Genomic DNA, 20,158 nt, shown 5'->3' with positions numbered 1-20,158 from the left:
CTATGGTGCAGAAGGAAACAAGTAGACCCACTCTCTCCAGGCCTTCCCAGGATCCTCACCTTTCTACAAGAGGGTGCGGAGAGAGGCCTCAAGGCAGCCTACGCAGGCAGATTGCCGCTCTGTCAACGGTCATCTCCTCTATCGATGGCACGGCTCTTTCTAGGCATCCACACATCCAAACTTTCCTAAAAGGAGTGCTTCACACAAAACCACCTCCAGTGCACCGGTTTTCTACCTGGCGGCTCAACGTGGTACTGTTGGCTCTTACTCAACCTCCATTTGAGCCCATTCGAGAGATCCCTTTGAAGATGCTGAGGATGAAGACCATTTTCCTGACCGCAGTCACATCCACTCAGAGAGTCTCTGAACTCAGGGCCTTATTGGCCCCCAAAGGTTTTTGCACATCCAATAGAGATAAGACTGTCCTTAGACCTGATCCTACCTTCATCCCAAAAGTGAATTCCCTTTTCCACCGCAAGCAGGAAATTAATCTCCCTTCTTTCTGCCCTAACCCTGGTCATCCCAGGGAAAAAAAGAAGCACAACTTAGATCTTAGGAGGTCCCTTAGGGTATATCTAAAATGCACAGCCCCTATTAGAAGGTCTGACTGACAATTCATCTCCTTGACTAACCCATCTAAAGGGTTAAAAATGTCCAGGACAGCAATTAGCTATGCGGTTAGGCAGTGTATAACCAAAGCTTATAAGGCCAGCAAGATCACGGTCCCAACCGGGATCACCGCTCATTCTGTACGTAGTGCTGCCACCTCGGCAGCATTCAATAGGCAAGCCTCTGTGGAGGAGATCTGCCGGCTGGCCACATGGTCCACGGTCTCCACCTTCATAAAGCATTACAAAATATACGCTATGTCCTCTGCTGATGCAGCCTTCGGAAGAGTGTTGTAGCACGTCTTGGATGAATCCTAGGCCCACCCAGACGGTCTAGCTCTTGGAGATCCCACTGTCTGCAAGATGCCCGGAGCCCCAGAACGAGAATGGAGCCTTGTTTACTCACCATGAGGGCTCCTTCTGTTCTGGGGTCGAAGGGCATCTTGCCCTCCCAAGACTATTCATCCGCAAGACGACTGAAAAACCTCGCCCCATTGGGCGATCTTGAACTCAGATCTAGCCTTAAGCTAGGTGTTATAGTTTTCCCTGAGCTCGCTGTATTCACCAACAGGCAAGGGAGTCTCATAATTTTATGTGTTTTCTGGTTTTCACTTACTGTTTACTGTTTCAAGCTGTTTTTTCTTGTAGTGTTTGTTCTATACTTACCTGTCTTATTAGCTCGGTGAGTCCACAGACTGGCTCAGGCGGGTTTCCTGCCCAGGAAGACAGGAAGTTAAAACTTTAGTCCTGCCTCCCTGGGTACGTGATGGCAAAACCCATTGTCTGCAAGATGCCCTTCGACCCCAGAACAGAAGGAGCCACGGTGAGTAAACAAGGCTCCGTTCTGGAGGCCTCACTTCAGAAAGGATGTAGACAGAATGGAGCGAGTGCAGAGGAGAGCAATGAGGATGATCAGGGGCCTGGAGACCAAGCCCTATGAGGAAAGTCTGAGGAAGAGTCTGGAGGAGGTTGAAGGGGGACATAATTGTTCTCTTTAACTATTTGAAGGGCTGTCACTTAGGCAGAGAGCTGTTCCTGTTGGCAGTAGAGGATAAAACTCGCAATAATGGTTTAAATTATAGGCAGAAAGGTACTGTTATTAGGAATTTATTTTTTTTACAGTGAGAATAGTTCAACAGTGGAATTGGCTGACTAGGGAGGTGGTGAGCTCCCTCAAGCAGTGGCTGAACAAACACTTGTCAGGGATGCTCTAGACTGATCCTGCATTGAGCAGGGGGTTGGACTAGATGGCCTGTAAGGCCCCTTCCAACTCTATGATTCTATAAATGTGCTACCTTTCAGGAAATTGTTCTGACCAAGTGTTGGAAGTGGTGAGCTCCCACCAAGCTAAAGAAGGAGAGCAGGTATGTGTGTCTGTGCAAAAAGTAGTAAAAAAGGGCAAGAGTCCAGTAGCACCTTAAAGACTAACAAAAATATTTTCTGGTAGGGTATGAGCTTTCATGAGCCACAGCTCACTTCTGCTGTGGCTCACGAAAGCTCATACCCTACCAGAAAATATTTTTGTTAGTCTTTAAGGTGCTACTGGACTCTTGCCCTTTTCTACTACTGCGGACAGACTAACACGGCTACCCACTGTGAATTATGTGCAAAAAGTGTAATTCAGACTCTGGAAGAGACATAGAGGGAGAGGCAGACAGACTATTTGTTCTTGAAATCTGATGTCGGATCGCAGATATCCTGCTTTGTAGGAATGCCTCTGTGCTTCCACCTTTGCTTTTTTGTACATTTGCAAATAAATACTACAAAAAATCCATGAATCTCCAGTGCTCTCTTCTCCAAGGGGGATCAACTTGGTCAGCCAAACTTACTTGATATGATGAAGTATAATCTGGAAAGTAGCTCTTGCATTCCGATTTCTTTTGAAGGGAGTATTTTGTTTAGTCTTATGAGCACTCTATTTTCAACCAATAAGCATTACAAGGAAGGGACCCACAAGGACTTGTGGGGGCATCTCATTTCCCCCCTGTATCCCCTTCACCACAGTATTTCCCCTTTCCCTGCTTCATTCTCCCACCAAGCCATCTACTTACCTTAATCCCCCCCTTCAGTTTTTCCTCTCCCTAGCAGCTTCTCCCCTTTTCTTCTCTCCCATCCATCTAATTACCTGTTATGACTCCCTCTGAGCTGGCTCTGGAAGCCACAGAGGAGGATCCTAGGGAAGAGCAGGAAGCTCAAGTATATCCCAGCATGGTAGAAGACTCTGCCACAGAGACTGGTGGACCAGAAAGCCTGAGGCCCTTTTTCATTCCATCCTTCAACTTCTCCTTTGTCCTTCAACTTCCCTTTGCTTGTTTCCTTTCCTCATTTCCATCTTTTACCGTTTTCAGCCTCTCCCTTCCCCACACCTGATTAACAGGAACCAAGACTTAGAAGACTCAGTTGTGGTTGCCTAGTAACCCCCCGCCATGGTCACCAAGATCTCAGAATGTAGTCTTGCAAGATCTCTGTGGGCATTCATGTCTTAAAACTATCGGTATTGCTTCTATTGTTTTGGGGGTTTAACTCCCCAATACATTTTTCTAAGACTTCTGGGGTGATCTTGGACCTGACACACACTGTCAGATAACCTACCTCACAAGGAGGAGAAGAGAACAATTTAAGCTGCTTTGAGTCCCCGTTGTGAAGAAAAGTGGGGTATAAATGAAATAAATAATGATAGTGCCTGAACAACCATAGGTATTATGTGCTCAAGACCTCTGAACTGTTTAAGTGCTTCAAGATTCGTGTGCTTCATCATTCTTGAAACCTGCTGCAGCAACGTATTGTTCATGTTGCATCTTCATTATGATGTCATGGCTTTGGTGTGTGTTCTGTCTGTGTGCAGGTGCTTGTTCAAGCCTTCACAACACTTGCCATTTAGACAATGCTTGGGTGTTTGAATAACTTGCAAGAATTCTCTTTTGTCTGGTAAATATGAACTAGCCCTTGTGATCTGTATATATGTACATACACACATAGAAAATTGATTTTAATATCTAGTTAGTTGTTTTTCAGTGTAATGGAGAATAAAACTTAATCTTATGCACTCTTATGGAATATTCTATTGACATTTTTAAGAGCGTAATGAAAGACAACACATTTTCCTTTAGTCTACTTCAGTTGCTGTATCTCAAATATTTTAACGCCTTTGTATATTTGTATTTTATTTTAAAACATTTCTATCCTGCTCTTTTAAAAATAATAATAATAATCCCCTTTATACTACCATGGCAGTTTTGAATTTACTTTCAGGACAGATCTACATTTCACTGTCCTTGGGAGACATACTAAAAAAGCTCAAAGGCTCAGACCACATAAGGTGTTTTTGGGCCATAACTATGTGTAAAGACCAAGACAAAAGTTTTAGATGTTGCAATTAATTCCATACATGAAACAACTAAGTATGAGTAGCTTAATAAAAATATACAAATATTAAGCAAAATGAAGAAAGATGATAAAGCGCTTTGTTGGAAATGTGGCACTGAGATAGGTACATTTATGCACACCTGGTAGTTTTGTGAAAAAATTAGGAGATTTTGGCAATTTGTCATAAATGAGACTAATAATTTGATTAAAGTTAAAATTAAGAGAGATCCCGCTTTTTGTCTACTGGGTATACCACAAAAAGATTTGGATAAAGGTGACAGAGTCATATGTCAATATAGTTTTGCAGAAGCAAGGATTACTATTGCTAAAAAATGGAAGCAAACAAATAAACCTTCAATTAAAGAGTGGAGAGAAAAATTATGGATGTATATGTGGATGGCCAAAATTACAGTATCTTTACATGGTAAAGACATGGATGAATTTAAAACTACATGGTTAAAGGCCGCTGCATATTGGGATAAATTGGCAAAAACAGAATTTAAAAATATAGTTAACGAATTATAGCATACTGTGATTGCAATTAATGTAAAATAATGTGATTTTTCTTTATTGTCAAGACACTCCATCGGAAGTCCATGGATGATGGGCACTATGGTGGGGGGTGGGAGCTTGAATTAGGGCGTAATATATATCTTTAGATGAATAATAATGTATTAATGGAATTGTATGCTCTATAATGGCATGTATTATTCTCTTTTTCTTTTTCATGTACTTTGTATTTCTTTTCTTTTCTTTTCTTTTTTTGATTTATTATAAAAAACCAATAAATTTTTTTATTAAAAATATATATATATATATACAAATATGTTACTATCACATTTGTTTGCATGCAAGTTTGTTAAAGCATTTAAAATGTTTTTGGAACTGAGAGAGTTGGGCTCAATAGTAAATTGTGGGAAAAAAGTAATCCAGTAATTATTTTGGCTGGGGATGGAAAGCCCATGTACACAACATACTGTAAAGCATAACTCTGGGAATCCCTTTCCCTCGAGCCACGCCAACACATCCTTTCTCTCTATCCTGCTCTTCTGAAACTGAATGTACAGTTGTGATATCTTGGGAGAGGTTTTTCACACCCATGTAAACTGCTTTATGGGATCTAGCTACAGTTTCAAGTTCAGGTCATTACCATCAAGATACAATGGTTTGGGAAGTAACATCCATGGCTTATGATACACTGTAAATGGCTCAGTTCTTTATATAATTCTCTCTCAAAGATCTTTTCTATCTGTGAGGTTTGGTACTGGGCTGCATGGATCATTAGCTTTTGATGCCTATACTCTTCCTCCCAAACATGGTGCTTTGAAGAATCTAGTTGTCCTTTTTCCAAATTACTTTGTTTTGCTCAAATGCTGCTTTGATGTTACCTGGATGTATTTATTGTAGAATGATGATGAAAGCAAGCAATTGACAGGAATCTTTTGATTTAAGCAGTACTACAGATCATTTGATAAGGTAGCATCACTATCATCTATGAAGATGTCTATAATCAGAATGGACATATTGGGATATTAGAATACAGAGTTGTATCTTGTCTTCATAATGAATGATTCATTTGTATATTGTCTGCTCAAAGCACTTGCCAATTAAATGTACCTTTGCTTTCTTACATCTCAGTTCTATTGATGTTTGCTTGTTAGTGGTTCACATCAAGTGTGGAGCTGGCTGATTTCCTTGATAGTAGTCATGAGGTTAAATAGTAGGAGGCATATGCTGACCAAGCTTCATTGAAGGCCAGTGGGGTACCAGCTCTGGCTTTGGACAACATCACTGGCCAAAGATTTGGGGTTTCTAATGTCTCCTTGTAATAATTCACAGCCTGATCCTAATTGTGTCTACTCACAAGTAACCTCCATTGATTTCACTGTGATTTACTTCCAAGTTGGTGTCCATAGGACCACAGCATTAGAAGTTTTATTTTAAACTTTGGACGATAAGCTAGCCCTACAAAGATGCTCGTTATGTGCTTTGAAATCCATGAAGAGCCCCACAGTGCTGTCATTTAAATTTTGAAGGAAACCCATTCCCTAGAGAGATAGAAAGAGCAGGATGGGTGGCCAAAAGTCAGCTTGTATTAGTAGCAAAGGGCATATTTTATTCATGGAAATGAGAAATAAGAGGAAACTGTAAAAGAACATGCTGTTGGATTATGATACAAAATAATATGCAAGACACTGACAAATTGGCTCCTTGACAAAATGCCACTTACTCTTGGAACACTGCATATTTTAAAATCTAAATCAATGCTGTTTATCAAGTTGTATCTCTTACAAGTTCATCTATTCATTTTTATGTCTATAGTGAATATACATGCATCAGGCAGTGGAGGTGGGCATAGTTTCCCAAAGTGGCGCTCCCATGCACAAAACTTTTATTTGCTCTATCTTGCATTACCTGTCTAGAAATGTGTCATTCCAGAGATCGTTGCCCAGAATCAATGGGAATTCCTTTTTTAAAAATAATTTTATTAATTTTTATGGGGTGCAAAAGTAAAAGGGAAGAGAATAAGGGAAAATATGGCATTTCATCTGTATCTGTGCCCATTACAACCACAGTCCAAAACACCACCCCGGCTTCAATCTCTTAAAAAATTACAAAGTGTAATTAATTAATCTAAACTCATATTACTTCATTATGGTTCGGTTATATAAATTAATTTAAATCAACCAGTCAATTATCTTAAATCAAACAACAACCTTATAAACTTTCTTACATTTATTAACTAATACCTTTTAACTACATTTAATATCTACTTGCTAAGCCCCAGCTCTACTATTAACCGATATGTAACTTTACAATTCATGCATATCTATCAAAAAACGGTTGCCATCTCAGCTTATAATAATCAATTGGCATCTTTCGAAGCAAATTTGTTAAGCTCGACATGGTTGCAAACTCATGCATTTTTGTAATCCATTCTGATAGTTGGGGTTTTTCCTTAGCTTTCCAATAAGTTGCAAACAGAATTCTCACCGCTGAGGTTGCATATTGAAAAAGTTCCTTGTGTGTAGGATGTAACTGGTCTGGGATTATCCCGAGTAGCATATACTTAGCATTTAAGTCAAAACTAGTGAGCAGCATAGCCTGAATTTCTCTATGGATGAACTTCCAGTATTTTTGAGATTTTTTTGCACATCCACCATTGGTGATAGAAAGTACCTTGCACTTCAGAACATTTCCAACAGTTTGCTTGATTGGAATTGTACATCTTTTGTAAATCTTTTGGTGCAAATTGCAATCTATAAAACATTTTATACCAATTCTCTCTTACTGCTTGTGATTTAGAAAATTTAATGTCAGTCTTCCACAGCCTTTCCATTGTATGCATGGGAATCATCTCCCCAAAGTTTTCCATCCATTTTATCATACACATCTTAACCTGTTCCGGAGCCATTTCTATAGTCAATAACAGCCGGTAGATTTTAGATAAAAGGTGATCTTGTGACTTAATAATCATCTCTTCAAATTCTGTTGACTTATTATCTCTTCCTACGTTTTGATAGTCACTTTTTAGCGCATGGGTCTATTGGTGATATGCAAACCAAGAAATCTTGTAATTTTCCTTATGTAGATCTTGCAAGGTCTTGATTTGTCCATCTTTTTAAATCAGATCTTTGTATGTTAGATAATCATTGTTAGTTCTACTTGCAAAGTCCATATAGGCTTCCATTGGAGACATTATACCTGAAGGAAAGGGACTGGATATCCATTTTAGTGAATTCCACACTCTTAGAAGATGAATTGTTATATTTTCCGGATGTCCCGATTTAAAAAATATCTTTGACATATTTGACCATAACCAATAATGAAATCCCTGGCCGAGACCGGCCTTTTCAAGTCTTATTTTTCTGTCCTCTGGATTAAGGATCCAGTCAGTTAATGTCATTAATGTGGCAGCTTGATGATACAGTTTCAAGTTTGGTAGCGCCAAGCCTCCACTGTGCTTGTCATCTTGCAACACAACAAATCGGATTCTTGGTTTCGTTCCTTTCCAAACAAAATTATTTATAGATCGTTGCCATTTCTTTATAATAAGTGGACTTATACTTATTGGCAGTGTCTGGAACAGAAAGTTTATTCTTGGAAGGACATTCATCTTAATAGATGAATGAAAGTTTAATCATGGAAGGACATCCAACTTAATAGTCACTATATGGCCAATCCATGAAATTTGAAGTCTGCTCCATCTTGGTCCATAGAGCTTTGTAGTTTAACTCATAGAGTTTATCACTTCCTGTGGAAATCTTAATTTCTAAATATTTGATAACTTTCTTTGGAATTGAACATTGCAAAATGCTTTGCATTTCAGATTTTTCTTCCTTGGATAAATTGTATAATAACATATTAGCTTTTTGCTTATTCAATTTATACCCAGAGTAGTAGTTGAATCGAACAATCCCAAACCATTCCTATGAGAAAGGAAAAATGGGAGGAGCCTAAAGAGGCCAGGGTGGCTCCATAAACAGCTTTTTAAAGAGTTGAGAAATAAAAAAGACTCATTTAGGAAGTGGAAGGAGAGCCTTATAACCAAAGAGGAATATAAACAAATAACTAATGCTTGTAGGAAGAATGTTAGGAAAGCTAAAGCTCAGCATGAACTTAGGCTAGCGAGAGATGCTAAACACAACAAAAAAGGGTTCTTTTCCTATGTACAGAGTAGGAGTAAGAACAAGGACAAGATAAGCCCATTGCGTGGACCGGACAGTGAAATTGTAACAGGAGATGAAGAGATGGCAGAACTCCTCAATTCCTACTTTTCCTCAGTCTTTTCTCATGAGGGAAGTGGTGCTCAACATGGCATAAACACAACATGTGATGAGGGAAGGGATTTGAAGCCTAGAATAGGCATTGGGGTAGTGCACAAACACCTGGTTTCTTTAAATGAAACAAAATCCTCTGGGCCAGATGAATTGCACCCAAGGTTACTCGAAGAACTTGCAGATGTAATTTCTGAACCTCCGTCCATTATTTTTGAAAAGTCTTGGCAAACAGGTGAGGTACCAGACGATTGGAGGCGGGCAAATGTTGTCCCCATCTTCAAGAAGGGGAAAAAGGAGGATCTGGGTAACTACAGATCTATCAGCTTGACTTCTATACCAGGAAAAGTGTTCGAACAAATTATCAAACAGTCCTTGAGCATTTAGAAAGGATGGATCTGATCACTAAGAGCCAGCACGGGTTTCTCAAGAATAAGTCATGTCAGACTAATCTTATCTCCTTTTTTGAGAAAGTTACTACCTTGCTGGATCAGGGGAATGCTGTAGACATAGTTTATCTAGATTTCAGTAAGGCTTTTGATAAGGTTCCACATAGTATTCTAGTTGACAAATTGGGGAAATGTGGTTTAGATCCTATTATTGTTAGGTGGATCTGCAACTGGTTGACAGATCGTACCCAAAGAGTGCTAGTTAATGGTTCCTCATCCACTTGGAGAGAAGTGACTAGTGGAGTTCCTAAGGGATCTGTGCTGGGCCCTGTGTTGTTCAACATCTTTATTTGATTTGGATGAAGGAATGGAGGGAATGCTTATTAAATTTGCAGATGATAGTAAATTGGGAGGGGTAGCAAATATGGTAGAAGACAGAGCCAAGATGCAGGATGATCTTGACAGCTGGAGAAGTGGGCTAGAACTAATAAAATGCACTTCAACAAAGACAAATGTAAAGTTCTGCATTTAGGTAGGAAAAATCAAATGCATAATTATAGGATGGGGAGACTTGTCTGAGCAGTAGTGTGTGTGAAAAAGATCTTGGGGTCTTAGTAGACCAAATGTGAACATGAGTTAGTAGTGTGATGCAGTAGCTAAAAAGGCAAATGCAGTCTTGGGCTGCATCAACAGAAGTATAGTGTCCAGATCACGCGAAGTGATGGTATCGCTTTACTCCGCTCTGGTTAGACCTCAACTAGAGTACTGTGTTCAGTTTTGGGCACCACAATTTAAAAAAGATGTAGACAAGCTGGAATGTATCCAGAGAAGGGCAACAAAGATGGTGAGGGGTCTGGAGACCAAGTCCTATGAGGAAAGGTTGAAGGAGCTGGGTATGTTTAGCCTGAAGAGGAGAAGACTGAGAGGGGATATGATAACCATGTTCAAGTACTTGAGGGGCTGTCATATTGAGGATGGTGCCGAGTTGTTTTCTGTTTCCCAAGTAGGTCGGACCAGAACCAACGGGTTGAAATTAAATCAAAAGAGTTTCCGTCTAGACATTAAAAAGAATTTTCTAACAGAGCAGTTCCTCAGTGGAACAGGCTTCCTCGGGAGGCTCTCCTTCCCTGGAGGTTTTTAAGAAGAGGTTAGATGGCCATCTGTCAGCAATGCTGATTCTGTGACCTTAGGTAGATGATGAGAGGGAGGGCATCTTGGCCATCTTCTGGAGTGGGGGGGAGGTAGTTGTGAATTTCCTGTATTGTGCAGGGGGTTGGACTTGATGACCCTGGTGGTCCCTTCCAACTCTATGATTCTATTCTATGATTCTATCTGTTGCTTGGTGACGTTGGTTCTCGACAGATTATTGATGTTGGTTCTCAACGTATTGATGTTGTTGGTTCTCGACAGATTAACACCACATCGTCATTATAGCTTCTGATTTTATATTCTTGATCTTCATATTTTAAGCCTTTGATTTTAGTGCAGGATCTTATCTTGTTTGCTAAAACTTCCATTGCCAGATTGAATAACAAAGGTGACAAGGGGCAGCCATGTCTAGTGCCTTTTTCAATCTTAAAACTGTCCATTAGCATTCCATTAATCAGCAACCTTGCATTCTGTGAAGAATATATAGCTTTAACAGCCGATAAGAATTGTTTACCCCGCAGTCTATCTGTGGAAGCGTTTTTAAAAGAAAATTCAAAGAAATGTTATCAAAAGCCTTCTCTACATCTAAGAATACCATCGCCGCCTTTTCTTTTGTAGTCTTAATTCGATTGATAACAGCCAGAACAACTCTAGCATTATCTTTCAACTGTCTTCTAGGAATGAAACCTGTTTGATCTGGGTGTATAATTTTCCCAATACATCTCTTAAGTCTGTACATTAAAATTGTCCCCAAGATTTTATAATCCACATTCAAAAGTGAAATTGGTCTGTAAACATGAGGAGAATAACAATCTTGCTCTTCTTTTGGTATTAATGTAATGTGGGCTTCTTCCCAAGGCTTTAGAGCTTTACTTCCCTGGAGTAGATCATTGAAGACGTTCTGCAGATGAGAAGTCAAAAGATGTTGCAGCGCCTTATAGTAACTAGCTGTTAGACCATCTGGGCTCAGAGCCTTGTTGAGTTTTAGTTTCCTAACGACATCTGTAATCTCCTGAGTCAAAACTTTGGTTAAGTATTAGTCAATCTTCTTCCGATAACCCCTTCAAGTTTGCGGATTAAATATAAGAATCAGAATTCAATTGGGGAGTATCGTTGTTTTGGTAAAGTTAAGAATAGAAAGAACTGAAAATCTGCTGAATGTCCTCTTCTTTATTCAATAAGTGGTTATCTTTTACAACTGCTAATATCCGCCTTTTTTCTGACTCCCTTTTAAGTGTATTAGCCAACAACTTGCTGAATTTATTAGCCTGCTCAAAATATTTGTGTCTTACAAATCTCAATTTTTTCTGCATCTCTTCTATCTCAACCCCCTCAATTTGATGTTTCAGATTATGAATTTTGAGTAAATCCTCTTTACTTCCTGATTTTTGGTGGATTTCTTCCAGTTGCTGCAGCTGAATATACACATTTCCCAGTAGGCTGTCTCTGTCCTTCTTTAACTTGGATGCTAAAGCAATTAGTCTTCCTCTCATATATGCCTTGGTGGCATCCCAGATTGTACTGGCTGCCAATTCAGGTGTTACATTTAATTCAAAAAAGGTTTTGATTTCCTCCTGGCATTGTTTCAGAATATCTTGATGAAGAAGCAAATTATCATTCATACACCATCTTCTCAGACCTTTCACCCTGCAGCTTTATTAGGAGTGGATTGTGATCAGCAAAAGTTGCAGGGAAAATAGCAACTTCCTCTAAGCAATTGAACAGTGTACTGGAGATCCAACCAAGGTCAATCCTGGAATAAGAGTTATGTCTATCTGAAGAAAATAGTGTAGCCTTTTTCCTTTGGATGTCTAAACCGCCAGGCATCCACTAAGTTCCAATCCTTCAGAAATTTGAGGACAATCTTTGGCAGTTCCCCCCCCCCCCTTTGTATTTAATGGATTTATCTTGTTTGGTATCCATAACCCTGTTCATGTCACCAATAATCAATAATTCACCTTGATGAAAATTAATTGAATCTTCAAAGAAGTCCTTAAAAAATTCTTCCTTTGCTTGCTTTGGTGCGTAAACATTGGTAATCATTAATATTCTGCCATCGGACCCTTGAGTTAGTAGAATGGGGTATCTACCCTTATCTCTTAAAGTCTGTGACTACTAATTTGTTACCTTTGCCATAAACTGCAATGCCTTTTTTCTTGGTTAAAGAAGAAGATGTAAATAAGGTTCCTAGCTTTGATCATTTTTAAAAGTTTTTCATGGGATTCCTTGATATGCGTTTCTTGAAGACAAATCTAATCCGAAGAGGTTTTAATTAATCTGTGGAAGATCTTTTTTTCTTTTAGCTGGTGAATTTAGGCCATTAACGTTAATCAAAACAATCTTTAAGTTATCCATTTTACTCTATTTCTGCTGCTTGGTCCAATTTGAATTCCTCTTGTTCTTCTGGTGAGAGTCCCTCTAATGCTAGTATCTCAGCTTGTTTTCTTTTTGCTTGTTTAATAGCCAACAGTGTCTCTGGGGTAACCACTGTTTTCACTGCCCCCACTAGTTGCTTGACTTGTACTCATTCGTGTGTAGGTGTACGTGGATCCACTTGAACTAGAGAGATAACCGCTTCCTTCAGTTCTTGTCTATTTTGCCACTTTCTTACCAGTGATTCCTCAATTGTGTCATCATCTTCTGATGGATTCTGTTCTTCTGCCTGTCTTTCTCGTCAGGATGGATATGTATAATACAGTTCTTCAATTAATTGATCTGCTACCTCCTTGTTCTTCACTATCCTTTTACTGTTGGGTAAGGATATATTCAAAGCATAAGGTGCAATCCAGCGGAATCTAATGTTCTTCTTGTGTAGTACAGTTCTCAGTTCATCAAATTGTTTTCTCTTTTGGATGACAGCAGGTTGCAAATCAGAAAGAACTACAATTTCTTTACCGTTGTGTGTTAAATGCTTTTCTCTCTGAATGCGAAGAATCTCATCCCTTGCCCTCTGATTTGAGAACTTCACCAATACACCTCTAGGAGTTTGATGTCTTCTTGAGTATACAGAGTTAATCCTAAATATTTTTTCAATCTGAAGTTCTTGAAAATCATAAGTCTCCAATAATAACTGCTGAAGCTCTGTTTCCAAATCCACCAGTCCAAAATTCTCCCCAAGGCCTCTAAATTTCAGTTTATTCTCTCTGTTGACAATCTCCTGAATATCAAAGCATTCCTCTGTTTCTTTATGATTTTCTTCATGAACATCCAGTCTTGGTTTGCTGTTCAAACCTTTCTTCGAATTTTTGTTGCCTTTGCTGAAGAGTTTTGATATCTCTGGTGTTGTCGTCAATCTTCTTTTTGATCCTTGATAAGGTTTCTTGTAATTTCTTATTACTCTCCTGTAGACTTTCTTGAAGTCATTTATTGTTTTCTTCTTGCTTTTTCGCATTTTCTTCACTTAATTGGAGCATATCATTTTTAAGTTCTGCCGTTTAAAATTCATCCTCATCAGAATTTTTAGATTTCCCTATTTTAGGTTTGGCATTGCTACTTGGGAAAGAAAGGATTCTAATTCAGTCTCCGAAAGTTCAATTGTCTTCCCCTAAGCATCAGCTGGTTCTTCTTGAACTAACAACAGTTGAATTCTTGATGGCAAATGCTTCTTGGTCAGGGTCAAATACCTTCTCATATTATTCAACAGTTCATCAAATCAACAACTACCATATAATCAATAAATAATAAATCAATGGTAAAATTTTGCTAATCAACTTCTTTCAGGGGCAATTAATTTAATACATAGACTTAAAATCACCTTATCTAGTTACACACTCTGACCCAATACATTCAACTCCTTGCCAAATTTCTCAACAGGTTCAGCTTGATTAGTCTTTTTAACTTTTAGTATATATTAGTGGTTTGCCAGTGCCTTCCCCAGTCATCTTCCCTTTACCCCCAGCAAGCTGGGTACTCAATATCAAAACCTTTATTGGCATAAAATAAATACATATTAGGATAAAAGGAGGTTTTAAAACTTGAGTAAGATTCTCCCTTAGAATCATATACATGGTTTAGAGTAGTTTAAAAATAAGTCCCAGGAAGTTGGCAACTCCTGCAGTAACCTGAGAGTGACTATCACTTAGGAGAAATCTGACTAGCTCCTTATCGGTGCCGCCAAGGCAACCTGTCAGGAGGGGTTCGATAATCTGTTCTCGGAAGGGAGAGCCGTGCTGACAATGTAGCAAAATGTGGGCCACTGCTTCAGCTTGGCCAATGGCACAAGAGCATAGCCTTTTAACATAGGCGACCTTGGCATATCTGCCCCTGGTCCAGGCCGTGGGAAGGATATTTAAGCAGGCTTGCATAAAAAGGCGTCTGAGGGAAGTGGTCAGAGTTTAGAAGTAACTGGGTAGGGAGCTCGGGGTCATATGAATACCGTAGGGTAGTGGTGAGCAGGAACTTGTGGCTCTAGCAAGAAGGGTTTGTTCCCCAATGTCTGTGATCCTTCGTTTTAAGATTCTATAGGCTTGCGCCTCATTTAAGGGGAGTAACGCCTCAAAGGAAATCCCTATGGATTAATTTTATCAGTGATGGACCTGCTCCAAAGAGAGACAGAGCAATCAGAAAGCATATGCCACATCAGAGTCAACTGGGTGGCTCTATAGTGGAGCCTCAACCAGAATTTAAAAATAAGCAGCCAGACCCTAGTTTCTAAAAGAACTAGTCCTGTCTCTAAACAAAGAATGGAGTACGGGACACAATTGGGAATTCCTAGTAATCGACGTAAGAAGGAAGACTGGGCTGATTCTAGCTTCTGGTTGAGGGTGGCCCCCCAAATAGGGGTTCCATAGAGTAGCACAGGGAGCAGCTTTGCTTTATAGAGTTTGAGAGCGGCAGGCATGTGTTGGCCACCCCTGGAGTAGAAAAATTTTGCGACAGCATCAGACCAAAGTCTCATGGCCAAGCTGGCCTGGTTATTCCAATTCAAGTTGCTCTGAAAGTGAACACCTAGGTATTTGAACACCCTAACCTACTCAATGCTGTTTCCTTTCAGCACCCAGGACCACATCTTGCGAGACTTTGAGAACACCAACATTTTGGATTTATCTAAGTTAATAAGTAAGGAGTTTTCATCACAGAAGTCAGCAAAAGCCTGGAGAAGGCGGTTCAAACCTACTCTTGTACGAGATAAAAATGCTGCATCATCAGTGTGGAGGAGCAGGGGGACAGCCTGGGCATTTAAAATGGGTGGGTGACTGTCCACCATCTCCAAATAAGAGGGAAGGTCAGCAGGATATAAATTAAAAAGGTGGGGCACCAAAACACAACTTTGCTTAACTCCCTTGTTTGAGTTTATATGGGGAGTAAGTTGGCCGGATCTATTGTACCAAATTTGGCAGCTGTTGCAGGAGTATAGTTGTCGAATATAGTTGGTACTCATTTCACCTGCCTTGGAAACATTGAGATGTGACTTCACCCCATGGGTCAGGAATGACCCGGTGCTTGCACAGGGGACCTTTACCTTTACATATTAGTGGGGTTAGTCAAAATGACATGATTAGTTAATAATGGGTTATTGGTTCTTGTAGGTTATCCGGGCTGTGTGACCGTGGTCTTGGTATTTTCTTTCCTGATGTTGCGCCAGCTGCTGTGGCAGGCATCTTCAGAGGAGTAACACTGAAGGACAGTGTCTCTCAGTGTCAAGTGTGTAGGAAGAGTAATATATAGTGTCAAGTGTGTAGGAAGAGTAATATATAGTGCAAGACGGATCTGTGAACCACTGTTTCTCAAGGAAGAAATTAATCATCTAAATCACGCACTCCTAGCAAACGGCTATTCCAGAAATGAAATCAGAAGGGCCATTAAACCAAACAAAAATCAGAAAACTCAGGAAAAACAGTCTCCCATAGGAAAGGTATTCTTGCCATTTATTAAAGGAGTCACTGATAGCATGGAGAAACTTTTGAAAAAACATAACCTACAAAGTGTTTAAACCCACCAAGAAAATACAACAAATGCTACGATCAGCAAAAGACAAAAGAGACCCCCTCACCTCTGCAGGGGTATATCGTATACCTTGCAGTTGTGGACAAGTTTACATCGGGACCACAAAACGCAACATACAAACAAGGATAAAAGAACATGAAAGATACTGCAGACTTGGCCAACCTGAGAAATCAGCAGTGGCTGAACATGGACTGACACAAACAGGACACAGGGTCTTATTCCAAGACACTGAAAGACTGGACAATTCTACCAACTATTTTGTCAGATTGCACAGAGAAGCCATTGAAATTCGTAAACATCAGCACAACTTTAACAGAAAAGAAGAGAGTTTAAGAATGAATAAGGCTTGGCTTCCTGTCCTGAAAACCTCCAGACTAACAAAGACTACAGTCCACAATAGCCATGCAGATTAGCTTTGGATTTTACACATTAACAGACCACTTCAGGATACAATAGTTCCATATTAACATACCACACCCTCATTAGCTCATTATCTTGATACTTACAGGACAATGATTAGCACATTACCTTTGATACTTTTTGCAGGACAATGATTCAGCTCAAACCCAACCCCTTTCTATGTATTACTCTTCGTACACACTTGACACTGAGAGACACTGTCCTTCAGTGTTACTCCTCTGAAGATGCCTGCCACAGCTGCTGGCGAAACGTCAGGAAAGAAAATACCAAGACCACGGTCACACAGCCTGGATAACCTACAAGAACCAATGAACTCTGACCGTGAAAGCCTTCGACAATAATGGGTTAATTTAATCAATAAGCAATTCATTAGTTTGGGAATCGTTGTTATAAAACTATTCAAGCTAAGGGAGGGAATTAATGCATCTATAGGGAGTGAATTAGTTGCAAGTTCAATTTAACCAAAAGATGGCACTATTGTCTCAAAAATGAATTTTTGGTGAACAACCAATGCCTCCATGTTCAAAAATGGCATTTGCACAGTTGTTTAGTTCTCGCCTCTCCACCCGCCCCGGCATCCAATCTCTGTGCCCGAATCAGTAAAGGAATAAACAGCTTCTTTACCGCAGACCTTCTTGCCCGTCCCTGGCACCAACCAGCACCAGGTCCACAGCCGCTCCTTCTCCGACACTCATTCCTAGCTCTCCAGAACCACAATACTAACTCTCATGAGAGCGATGCGTGCAGTCAAGTTGGCCCCGTCACCTGATCTTGGCGCCCAACCAGCTCTCCGCTCCACAGTCACACTCCACCCTGGTGCCCGAAGTTAGCACCTGAGAAGCAGCACCCTGGCCTTGATTCAAGCCAGCCTGCTGTTCCACATGCTCGCCACTTCCAGGCTCCAGGCTCACTCCAACGGGCAGTCCCAGCAGCTGACAGTCAGCACACCAGCCTTCGCTCCTTCACACACTCACACGGAGCACGTCACACAGTAAGTTTTAGTTGTTTTACTTACGCTGGCTGGGGGGGTTAGGTGTTGTCCCCACGACTGAATCACAAAAAAGGTCCTTGCCCATTTCATAAATTACCCAGACAGGCAGCCAGCCTTCGGTTTCGATTTTAACGCCTCTCCATCTTGTTGGAAAGTCTTTCCCCTTCTCCTCCTCCTAATTGCGCTCGAGTCAAATTATCGGCAAAGATTTCAATATTATAGAGTCCAAACTCACTGACATTCCATAGTTGGTCTCCGTTTGTTATGCTTCAGTGGAGTTGGAAAGGCATGGATTTCTTTTTAAAGAAAAATGCCAAAATGGGAAGGGAAATGGGGGGGAGGTAAGGCAGAAGGGGGCTGACTCGGGCAAAGCCCGACTCACCGTCAGCTTCAGTCGAATCCGCACATGCAGCAAAAGCCCGACTTTCAAATGGACCTCAATTTAATGAGGGGAAAGTCAGAACCAAGGTTCTGTCTTTCCAGAGTCCCTAATATATCTAGAAACTCTTCCTTGCTGGCGGGGCTGCAAGCAACTTTGCGGAGGCGAAGTTGTTCGACAGCCATCTTCCCCAAAAGTCCATCAATGGGAATTCCTTGTGGGGTTAACTGGCAGTGTCTGTCTATACTGCTAGCAGCAGTAAAAATAAACATATGGTATTATCCTGAATCTTGGGAAAGCATTCCAGTAATACAGCGTTGGACAGATATGGGACACAGCAAGTGTTCTCAAGCAGCATACGTTGTAGCTTTCCATCTAATAAAATAGTATGGGTAACCAATATTGGAGACTGAAAAGGACATTTTTCTTCCTGAGCCACCCAAATGCCTTCAGTCTCCACTGTTGTCCTGCCAGGCTCCTCCTTGGCCTAGATATTGATTTACCAACGGCTTTGCTTTGTCTGCTATTGCTTCACTTCTTGTTTTAGAGGATCAGGATTTTTGACATCAGATGTTGGTAATTGCAGGCCCAGCATACTGACAGGCGAGTAATGATGTAACAGTATGGCTTTGTGACATCATCATCATGACAAGATTAACAGAACTTTCTCATTTATGTCCAACCATAACTCCCCTGAAGCCCTTTGATTAATATGTGAAAGTTACATTGCAGTTCTCCTGCTCTCTCTTTCATGCTGCTGTTCGTGGGCAGTGTCATGATTACAGCTGCCTCCAGTTTCAAGCTTAGTCCTTGGCTTTTGTTGATGAATGAAACACTAAATGACACCCAGCTTTATCTACTGATGGACGGCCACCCGGACTCTGCCCCGGACACACTGGCTGAGTGCTTAGAGGCCGTGACTGGATGGTTGAGGCAAAGTTGGCTGAAGTTGAATCCAGCGAAGAAGGAGGTCCTGTGGATAGGCCAGGGCATCTTGGGGTTGGGGTGCCAGCTCCTGACTCTTGATGGAATGCAACTAACATTCTGCACTTGTCCTCAAGAGTCTGGGTGTGATCCTAGATGCCTCCCTCTCTATGGAGGCCCAGGTCGCAGCCATGATCAAGGCGGCCTTTTACCATCTCCGTTGGGCCTGGCAGCTGGTGCCTTACCTCTCTTGCCCCGACCTAGCCATGGTGATCCATGCGACAGTCACCTCTAGGCTGGATTACTGTAACTTGCTCTACGTAGGGCTGCCTTTGAGACTGACCCAATGGCTCCAGCTGGTTCAGAATGCGGCGGCGAGGTTCCCGTCAGGAGAGCATATAAAGCCAGTTCTTTACCATCTGCACTGGCTGAAATATCGGGTCAGGTTCAAGGTGCAGGTTTTGACCATTAAAGCCTTACATGGTCTGGGACCCTTGTATCTTCAGGACCGCCTCTCCTGGTATACCCCCCGAAAGACATTGAGATCATCCAATGAAAATTTACTGGTGGTCCCTGGCCCTAAGAGCATACGGCTGTCCTCGACAAGAGCCAGGGCTTTTTTGGATCTGGCTCCGGCCTGGTGGAATGCTCTGCCTGGTAACATCAGGGCACTGCAGGATCTGAAAGGGCCTGCAAGACAGAGCTTTTTCACCAGGCCTACAATTGAGGACAGCCACCTATATTTGCTCATATTATTTATACCATCTACTGCTCCCCCTTTCCCCTTAGTGGGAACAACAAATAGCAAAGGGTTGCCACCTGTATGGTCCCCTACAGCTTTTAGACTTGTGCGCTGTAGGGTTTTTAAGTAAAACAACAAACCTAAGATGTTAGGTTTTTAGAATTGTATTGATAGTTTTATTATGGGTTTTACTGTATATTTATACTGTATATTGTTGTATTTTTAAAATGATGTTACCCGCCCTGAGCCGGCTTGCTCGGGAAAGAGGGTTATAAGTCTAATAAATAAATAAATAAATAAGGTACACATCGTGGGGATTGAATTATATTGCTGGAGGAGCAGGGGACAGTAAAAGTTAAAGATAATGGAAAATTACTCTTTCCCACCCAGCCTGAGGAGACGAATGCTTTCTTGTTATCTAGCTTTATTTTATGGCTTGTTCTCTGTTGTGAACAACCAAAAGATG

This window comes from Euleptes europaea, chromosome 5 (assembly GCF_029931775.1).
Source record: "Euleptes europaea isolate rEulEur1 chromosome 5, rEulEur1.hap1, whole genome shotgun sequence".
In the NCBI taxonomy this organism is placed as follows: domain Eukaryota; kingdom Metazoa; phylum Chordata; class Lepidosauria; order Squamata; family Sphaerodactylidae; genus Euleptes; species Euleptes europaea.
The sequence above is the reverse complement of the archived record's forward strand: the minus strand, read 5'-3'. Positions refer to the sequence as shown.